The sequence below is a fragment of the Dermacentor andersoni genome, chromosome 10, assembly GCF_023375885.2.
Source record: "Dermacentor andersoni chromosome 10, qqDerAnde1_hic_scaffold, whole genome shotgun sequence".
Lineage (NCBI taxonomy): Eukaryota > Metazoa > Arthropoda > Arachnida > Ixodida > Ixodidae > Dermacentor > Dermacentor andersoni.
In genome coordinates this window covers 37,041,927-37,051,926 of record NC_092823.1, presented here as the reverse complement: position 1 = coordinate 37,051,926, position 10,000 = coordinate 37,041,927, and positions in this window count along the sequence as shown.

Genomic DNA, 10,000 nt, shown 5'->3' with positions numbered 1-10,000 from the left:
ATGACGTTGTCTTCCTGGGTGCGTGTTAGACAATCAGACACGGTATCCAGGAATGGGGCCATGTCCACATGCGGCGGCGCGTACAGTCCGAGCAGGAGAAATTTGATATAGGGCGTTGACAATTTCACCGCAACGACGTTGGTGCTGGTCCAGACGGGAAAACAGTCGAAACCCGACCCGTCCTCTAAAATAACTACGCGGGGACTGTCGGGCGAAGCAAAGCGATGGTAATGCTCCGGAATACCCGGAATCGCACCCGCCCTGATGTAGGGATCACAAACGACGGCAAATGTGATGCCCTGCGTCTGCATGGCTCGGACCAGCACCATCGTCGCCGCCTTTGCATGGTCCAAATTAGCCTGAATGAATTTCAGATTATTGCTTGTGATCATTTAAAAGTCGTACTGAAGTCTGATTGTTGACAGTATGGGTAAGAAATCCAAATGCCCCTACCAATGGCGTGCTCCCACGCGTCCCCGTACCCACTAATCGACACCCCGCCGCATGCGACCGCGCCGTCTGCGCGCACTCCACCACTGGACCCGACTCCTGTGCAGAGGGTCCGCAGCGCCCCAACCCCAAGAGGGGAACGCTGCGAGCCCCACTCCACTTAATTGCCAAAGTCAGTACGGGCTTTCAATCTTGCGACCAGCTCAGCCCGTGTCGGGCAACGAATATCGCCCGTCGGGTGTCCCGCAGAGTCCCTTCCCGCCGCCCTGCACGCCGCACAGGCCACCGCCGCATCCCCCATGCGCACAGTACACTTTTCTGCCAGGTGATTACTGGCACATTTCGTACATATCGCCCTAGACGTGACGTCTTTGACGGGGCAAAAGCGGCGCGTGTGCCCATACGACGCGCAGAACGTACACAACGAGACATAAAGATCTTCAACTGCACGCGCTGCGGTCCACCCGACACAAATTCTGTCTTTTTTCATGGGTTTCCGAAAATCTGCCGGGTTTACCTCAACGATGTGAGTCATATTACCGCCACGCTCTTGAAACGATACTAATACTTTGCTTGCGGCAGTGTCCAATTCGAACCCGGGATTCCGGGCGTTAATAGCTTCAATGAGGTTCGTTGAGGATACCTCAGGGTCGACGCCAGTAAGCTTAACATGTGGTTTTCGTTTCTCCGGGATGCGCATGGTCATAGCCGTACGCGTTATTGGGCTTCCATTAACTGCCGTTTGTAAACGGGCAAGAGTAGTAGTCTCTTTAGCGATGACCGTAACTCCGAGACGAGTCTCGCGCAGAGTTAATTCACCAAGTCCCGCACTACGAGAGTCTATGTTTGCCTTGAGCAGTCGCATGACATCCTTAGCTGGAGAATTGGTGGGACTTACCGGAGTCAAAAATGCCACGTGTCCCTGCACCCATTGCCGTGAGGTCGCCATGCTTGTCGTAGTCCCGTGACCATCGGGCGCCCCCGAGGCATGCCCAGGCCCCGGCGCCCCCGCCGACGTGACCGGGCAATCGACTCGGCCGGCCACCGCTGCGGCGTACGAGCGGCCGGGCCCCGACATACTCGCAACGGCCGCCTGTATCCGGGATTCCATGGCCTCCTGCCTGGCCTGGGCGAGCTGCCGGCGAAGTTCCTGCATCTCGCCATCTCTTTGTGCCGCCGCCGCCTGGAAATCTGCACAGTTCTTGACAATTGCATTTAACTCTGTAATGATCTGAGCCCGAACCAGATTAGTAATTTTGGTCTTGTCGTCGAAAAGGATTTCTTCAACGCGCCGCTGACGCGAGGCAATCTCATCCCACTTCTCTGTGAACCTGAAATCCGCAGCCTGGTTGATCGGGTTTTCCGTTAAATTAGCAGGAATTGGAGCCCCGGTAGTGTGTTCATTTCCTAAGTCGACGCCTGCCGGCGCGCCCCTCGGCACTGCGACACTCTGCCCGACCACATTTACCAGCTCATCGCCGTCTTGCGAAAAGATACTTGTACCTGATCCCGGCGAGCTACCGACACTCTGTGGCCTGTTACCCTGGGGCGATCTCCCGCGCGTCTGCTTCAGCCGCGACATGGGCTCATACCCTCCTGGGGGCAGCCATATTGGCTTCCCCGCCTACGGCCGGGAAATGCGGACGGAAAATAAAGGCAAATGTACGGTTTAATCCCCCTCCCGAGCGTCGACTGGGGTCCCTGGGAGTTCCGAAACAGCCCACGATAAGCGAATAAGTCGTAGGACAAAAAGTACTTACATTATTGCCGAAAAAACGGAGCCTGATGCAGCCGGCCAGCCAGACACTTGCACGCGCGCTCGTGCCCCAGTCAAACTCCCCACCTGACACTGTCCTCGGAACAGGTCGCGCAGGCCCGACCGGCACCGCCCCGAAGGGAGACCGGGGGTCATCGCTTGGCGCTAGAAGCGTGGACAACTCAATGGTCCGCTTCCCGCTCCACCGAGTAAGTAAAGAAACGATGAGAGTAGTGGTATTTCACTGGCGGCCACGAGGAGCCCGCCGAAACGAGGCCGTATCCCGTGACCTCCCACTTATTCTACACCTCTCATGTCTCTTCACAGAAGCAAGGTTTGACTCTTCACAGAGTCAGAATAGAGTCAAGCTCAACAGGGTCTTCTTTCCCCGCTGATTTTGCCAAGCCCGTTCCCTTGGCTGTGGTTTCCCTAGATAGTAGATAGGGACATAAAGGTTGTGTCGGGCAATAAAAATTAATGAAAGTAAAATAATTAAAATAGGAAACTAAGCCCTGCCTGAGAAAGTGGGAATCTCGTTAATCCATTCACGCGCGTCACTAATTAGATGACGAGGCATTTGGCTAGATACATTTTTATTCAATTTCCCCCACTGGTGGTCGGGGGGTCTTGAGGAAGGCCTGGACAGCCTAGATGGCCAGCGGGGCAGCGTGGTCCGTGAAGGGCGGTGGGGTTTCCCTTGGCGCCTTTGAGGTGAGAGTTGGGTTCGGTGTGGCGTGAATCCAGGCTTCCTGTTATTGTGTCAGCCACTAGGACAGAAAGAGAGAAAAAAAAAGACAGACAAAAAAAAAAAGACAACAGAGAAGGAACACGGACGGAGAAACACGATAGGAATACAGAAGGTACAATAATGAATGGCATGCAAGAAAAAAAATTACGGGCGGAAATAACCATAGTGGTATCGCGGCTGGGGTGGGCTCCCACGCTGGTTTGCTGGGAGCCTTATAGGTGGGTTATGCTTTGTTTCCCCAGCTCAGGCCATGTATGGGCCGGAAGAATCGGTAGCATTGTGCTACAATATGAACAAAGAAGAATGACGCGCGGAAACGTAAAAAATAAATAAAAATAAAATAAAATAAAGAAAAAAAAATTACCGACGATTACGTTACTTCCTAATGCGAAATTTGAGCGCAGCAAATAAGCTGTTTCACCTTTTCGATAGATTGAGGCACTCGCTTACTGCTGGTTGCTCTCCACGGCGGCGATGAGCCCCCGCTTCGGCGGCGCGAACTGCAGGGTCTTCTCGGCGGCGGCGATGAGCTTCTGCTTCAGCCTCGCTTACTGCTGGTTGCTCTCGACGGCGGCGATGAGCCTCCGCTTCGGCGGCGCGAACGGCAGGGTCTTCTCGGCGGCGGCGCTTAGCCTCTGCTTCGGCGACGCGTACTCCTGGATCATCTCGACGGCGGCGACGGTAAGCTTCTGCTTCGGCGGCACGCACCTCTGGATTCTGACGGCGACGGCGCTGGGCCTCTGCTCTGGCAGCTCGTTTAGCAGCAGCAGCAGCAGCAGCAGACGGAGGACTTCCATCGGTCGTCTCGCTCATGGCTCAGAAAGAACTGGCAGATAATTTCGCAGTGGCGAACGGCAGCGGCAATTTCGGCTCGGGCGGTGCACATATACAGATGCGCCGCCACCGATCTGGCTCTCTCATTGCCACCGCACAGGGCGAACGGCAGCGGCAATTTCGGCTCGGGCGGTGCACATATACAGATCCGCCGCCACCGATCTCGCTCTCTGATTGCCACCGCACAGGGGTTGCATTGGAGGAGGAGGGAAGAAAGGAATAAAGTTCGAGCCGGCGCTTTGACAACCGGAGACTCGCAGGAAGAGGGGGGAGGGGGGCGGCGTGTACACCCAGCGGCAAACGATGGGGGCAGAAGCGCGCGCAGCAAGCGGACAACACGATAAAGGGAGGAGAGAAGAGATAGCAGCGACTGACTGATGCCGCTGACGCCGATAGTGAGTCAACCCCAGCTGCGGAGTTGGTTTCAGGGACAACGCCGCCGATGCCGACACAAACAATATGATACCCTCGCTTCCGCAGCGCTAAGAACCAGGTCTAGCCGTGGGAAGGTGGTCACGTATTCGTCGACGTGCCGGGGCCTACGTGAAATAACCGGCGCGTCGGCAACTGAAGAGCACCCTATCCGCCACACAAGAACAGGGGGGGGGGCCCTTTCCTCCTCTTTCTGCATGGCGGCGACGGTGTTCTATGCAGTCACGTTATCTTGACTCTCTAGCGGCGTCAGCGGCATCCAGCGGTATCAGTCGGTCGCTGCTAGCGCTGGGGGGATGAAAAGGGGGCGGAGCTGGTTACGAGGCCGACGACAACGCCAACGACGACGCGAAACCCAGGAACGGACGCCAAAGAGCTGCGCTCTAAAAAGAAAATATACATATAACGCTACTGATAATAAAAGAACATGATAAAGAGAAAAACACTGTAGGAGAGGAAAGAGAGAAAAGAAAGCTGCTAGAGATGAGAAGCTGATGCAGGCATCAACCAGGCTGCTAATTCCCCGAGGTCAAGAGACCAATTGTTTCGAGAACCGGTTGAGGCAGATCAAACTGTCCACCAGTGTTCTGGCCGCAAGCCAGGCCAATTCCCCTTCCCGTAATCCAATTTCCTTGGCAGCCTGTTTGGTACTTGGACAGAGGAGACCACGTGCACCGAACGCCAGGCCTAGAACCTTAACCTTCTTCTGAGGATGGCGTTCGCTCAGAACGGACACAAGGGGTTCGTACTTGTCCCTCTTGTGTGTGCACATTTTCTCCGGTGTATCTGTCCTGGCATCCCAGGCCACCGCCACATCCAGAATGAATGTTTTGTCCTTTAGGTCAAGTACGATATCAGGCCGGAGCCTGGTACCGCACCCGGCCACAAGGAGGCGCTCGCCAGAAATCTCAGCATCTGGATGACGCTTTTTAAGCTTATTAATAATAGCATTGCTGATGAAGTTATGCCGTGAGCAACGCGGCTCGTGGATGGATTTGCACATCTGGAGGATGTGGTAGGTTGTTTCTTGTGCCTTGTGGCACCTTCTGCAAAGCTTGGCCGAATCGTTGTTACTATGCCGATTGGAGAGTGTCCGAGTTGGGAATAGGTTGGAGCGCAGCCGCAAGGCTTTGATGCGGTCTCCATCACTCATGAACCTGGAGTCAGGTCTGAGCCACCTATGCCCAAGTGGATCATTCTCAAAAGCGAATAGGCTTTTGTTGTTATATTTTGATTTAACTTCCTCCAGGTGTGTTTTCCTAGCGGCTCGTAGGGCTTTATCCAGAGATGAACTCTCGACGATTCCCGACGGGACCCCGATCCTCTCCTCCAGGGTTCGCCGGGAACCGTCGAGTGCGCCCTCTAGGACCGCGAACACGATTGGGGAGCGCAGACGCTGAAGCCTCGCGAAGGACTTTATTTGATTTTCGGCCAACGCGCGAGATAGCTCCAAGACGCCCAAGCCCCCCGCTCGATGAGGGGCATGAACAAGAAAGTCGGGGAAAGAGTGCGGTAGATGGAGGATGCGTTTTACGTCCTGCCTAGTGCTTCTGTCCAGTGCAGAAGCAATAGGCGGTACTGAGAGGGAGCTGGAGGTGGCATGGAGCAATTTTGGCACCAGTAGAGAGGAGATGCAGTGTAATTTTTGAAAGGGCTTCAGTTTGGCCGAATTAATGAGGTCCAATTCTTTCTGAATTGCGTTAATTGAAGTCCTTGGTGGCTTGTTGACAAAGAAGTCAACGCCAAGATCTCTGATGGGCTCGTTCCGGCTCTTTGGGGTGACCACGGCGTCTCCCAGCCGAAGCTGGGGGACGTCGTAATCAAACCATTTGAGCCGGTGAGCCTCATATCTCCAGCCAAAGTACTGCGTCTTTTTTGGGTTAATGTCATATCCAATTTTCCTGAAATGATGCTGGGCTACCTCCAGGTTCCTTGTCAGTTGCTCCAGTCTCGGGGCGACTAGAATGATATCGTCGGCATATGCCATTGCAGCCACAGTCGAACCCCCTAAGTTATATCCAAACCCTGACGAGTTGAGCTCGTGCAAAAGAGGATCAAGCGTTAGGTTGAATAAAAACGGAGAGAGGGGCTCGCCCTTCTTGATCCCCCTTCGCACGGGGACTCGCGTCCCATCTGTGCGGCCCCTGTAGGAATAGGTAATGAACTGATCAGCGTACTGATCTGCGATTGACTTCACGTAGTTCATGCGCCCCGCCCTCCCTTAGAGAAGTGAGGAGCGCCTGATGGCTGACGGAGTCAAAGGCTTTCCTTAAATCCAGTGAAGCCGCAAAGAAGTGGCGGTTAAATCGTTTGGCGTGTTTCATTATGCCTTGTAACAATAGGAGGTTCGACTGAGCGGCTCTGTCTCTGGAAAAGCCTCTTTGGAGAGGATGGAACATGTGATGCTTTTGCAGCCTAGCCAGCAGCAGGCGCGAGTAGAGTCGGATAAGGACCGAGGAGATGGTTATCGGCCTCAGGTCCGAGGCGGCGGCTGCGTCCGGGCACTTCGGTATGAATACTGTCCGCGATAGGCGGAGCTCATAAGGCACATGGTGGTGCGAGAGCCAGTTATTCATCACGAGTGCCAGGACCTCTGCCGGGAGCTTGCGCAGTTCCCTAACTGACAGCCCGTCCGGCCCCGGCGCCGATGCCGTCCCCATCCCCTTCAGTGCCTCATTAAGTTCGTCTAAAGAGAAACGGGGACATTCCGAGGGCAGACTGTTTTTGGTTCCTACTGTGCTCACTGTAGGTGATGGGTTATTAAAGATCGGATCATATACGGAGTGAATTGCCTCCAGGTTGATGGGCTCAATGTTTCCAGTATCTAGGATAAGTTCCTCGAGCAGGACTTTTGGGCCTAGGGCGTACAAGCGTTGGTGTTCCTGAAATAGGCGCTTCTTGTACACCCGCGAGCGTTCGTTAGGCCGTCTCCTTAGAGGGGACTCTTCAGTTTGTTGCCTGCTAGCACTATTTCGCTTCCTCGCACGTCGCGAGCGCACCCCGAAGAATTCAAAGAGGTGTCTGAGATCTGACATAGTCAATGGATGTTCGACCAGGTCGGCAGCCATGCCGACGTCGTCCAACCCGAAGGAGAGCAAAGTCTCGTGGGCCTCGTCTTTACTAGGGAGTGATGTTAGTTTAATCGGAATTTTGGCGTCGGTCGTTGGTTCATCAGGCGTTGGCTAGGATACATTTGACGCAGGCAGCCGGGTGGACTCTTGGGCTAATATTTCGCGATACCGGCCCTGCCTGCGGAGGCTTTTGATAGACTCAGCCGATCTGGATGGGTAAATCGCGGCAAGGGCGGCGTTGACGAGCCGCTCGCCGGGCAGGAGTCTCACCTCGGCCTGAGCCAAAATTCGCATCTGCGGCTCCGTCCATCTCTGATATGAGCTGGCCGCAGGAACCGCAGACGATCTCTGTCTGCCCTGGTCCGTCTCTCCCCGAGGAACAGTGCCATCCGCTGGCGCGGGAGAGACGGAGGGGGATCCCTGGGGCAGCGAAAGCATAGTGTCGCCGTTAGGCAGGGCGCCATGAGGAACCGGGGTTTGGGCGGGAGTGGCAGGAGGGGCGGGCGGCATCGGCCCTGGTGTGTCTTTCGGCTGTGGACGTGACCCGCCATATTGGTATTAGCCCGGTCCACTCGTTGTCGCCACTGCCCTTCGTGACGCTTTGCTCGCTTTTCACCTCAGCCTCGATGGTTCGGTATTTATCTGAGGCGACTAGGGAGGCGATGTCCCATGTCGACCTCCCAGGGATCCACAGGCTCGTTCTATAATTGGAGGCAGAGTCCCCCAACCGTAGCCTGACGGATGCGACTCGACGGATCTCTGTTAAGTCCCAATGGTGGGGTGATTTAACGCGTTATTTCGGGGGGGGGGGGGGGGAGTAGGGGATGAGTTAGATGTGTTTGGACTAGAATTTCGAGGTATCGGCCGAATTTCAGTTACTGAGGGAGGGGATGGTGTCTTAGTAAATTTTGGTGTAGACGGGGGTAATAAGCCCACGGGGCTGCTTTTGCCCTTCGGGAGCAGTGGATGAAGGCCAGGCTGGCAATCCTGTGACTTGTCATTACGAATCCTCTTGCGGCACTTGGCGAAGTGCGAGGAAGCAGAATGTGAGGTGGGGTTTTGAGCCTTCTGACAGGCTGTGCACTGCCATATCACCCTGAGGCTGTGTGCTTTAATGTAATGGGCCTCAAGATTCACCCTTGAGGTGAGCAGGCTGGTGCACTTAGTACAGTTATTATCTAGGGACGGATAATTTAGGATAATGGTGGGTTGCGAATGTTTTGTGGTTTCACCTGCACCCAGCCCTGAGTCGGAGCCATTGGTGAGGGCCGCGCCGACCGCACCGTCAGCCTGTTTGGCGTCGGACCCGGGCGGCAGCGGTCCACTGGCCCGCCTCAGAGCAGTAGAACAATGCCCATAGTGCGAGGCAATTCCTCGGGATGTCGCCTTAGTTAGTCCGCAGATCGAACACGTCCATCTGATGGAACACCCGTGCTGCTGGCTATAGTGCGTCTCCAATGCTGTCAATGTGCGCTCCGATGCACCGCATACATGGCAACCAGCTGGGGATAACGGGTATTCTTTTATTACTATGTTTGTGGCCATGAAGATAACCCTTGAGTAGACGATAGAAGCGGAAGTACAGGTCCTTCTCCGGGGATTCCAAAGGTCCCTGTGCGGACTAGTTGATTAGGAGAAGGGTGAAGTTGTCTAAAAGAAGAGTGTAGATGATTTAAGACGAAGTTATAGAGCTCCGTGCGGACGGTCGTGGTCGTGATGATTGGGAAGATAAAAAAAAACAATGGGAAAAGGAAAAAAAAAGTAGGGAATGCAGGATTCGAACCTGCGACCCTCGGATCTCGGCCGGAGAGGTGGCCTAGTCTGTTAGCCCGCTATGCCGCAAGGCACTTTGAACGGGCGTAGCTCCTCTCCCAGGCGTCCCACTTACCTGGCGATGGTTTCAATCTGTCCGGAATAGTCGATCGAGAGGGGTCGTAAGGCATACGTTGGAGAAGAAGTGGCCGATCTGTGTACTTTAGGAAAATATTTCGCCGATCTGCGTGAAGAGCTCGCTCGCGAGGCTCTCAATACAAGGAAAACGTTATGCAGGTGGCCGGCAAGGCGCTGCAACCTCACGTAGCTAGCGTGGGAAGACGGCGCGAGCCGCCAGCCCTATGGAGGAATGCTCGATCGAGCGAAATACCTTTTTTAAAGCGCAGCTCTTTGGCGTCCGTTCCTGGGTTTCGCGTCGTCGTCGGCGTTGTCGTCGGCCTCGTAACCAGCTCCGCCCCCCTTTCATCCCCCCAGCGCTAGCAGCGACCGACTGATACCGCTGGATGCCGCTGACGCCGCTAGAGAGTCAAGATAACGTGACTGCATAGAACACCGTCGCCGCCATGCAGAAAGAGGAGGAAAGGGTCCCCCCCCCCCTGTTCTTGTGTGGCGGATAGGGTGCTCTTCAGTTGCCGACGCGCCGGTTATTTCACGTAGGCCCCGGCACGTCGACGAATACGTGACCACCTTCCCACGGCTAGACCTGGTTCTTAGCGCTGCGGAAGCGAGGGTATCATATTGTTTGTGTCGGCATCGGCGGCGTTGTCCCTGAAACCAACTCCGCAGCTGGGGTTGACTCACTATCGGCGTCAGCGGCATCAGTCAGTCGCTGCTATCTCTTCCCTCCTCCCTTTATCGTGTTGTCCGTTTGCTGCGCGCGCTTCTGCCCCCATCGTTTGCCGCTGGGTGTACACGCCGCCCCCCTCCCCACTCTTC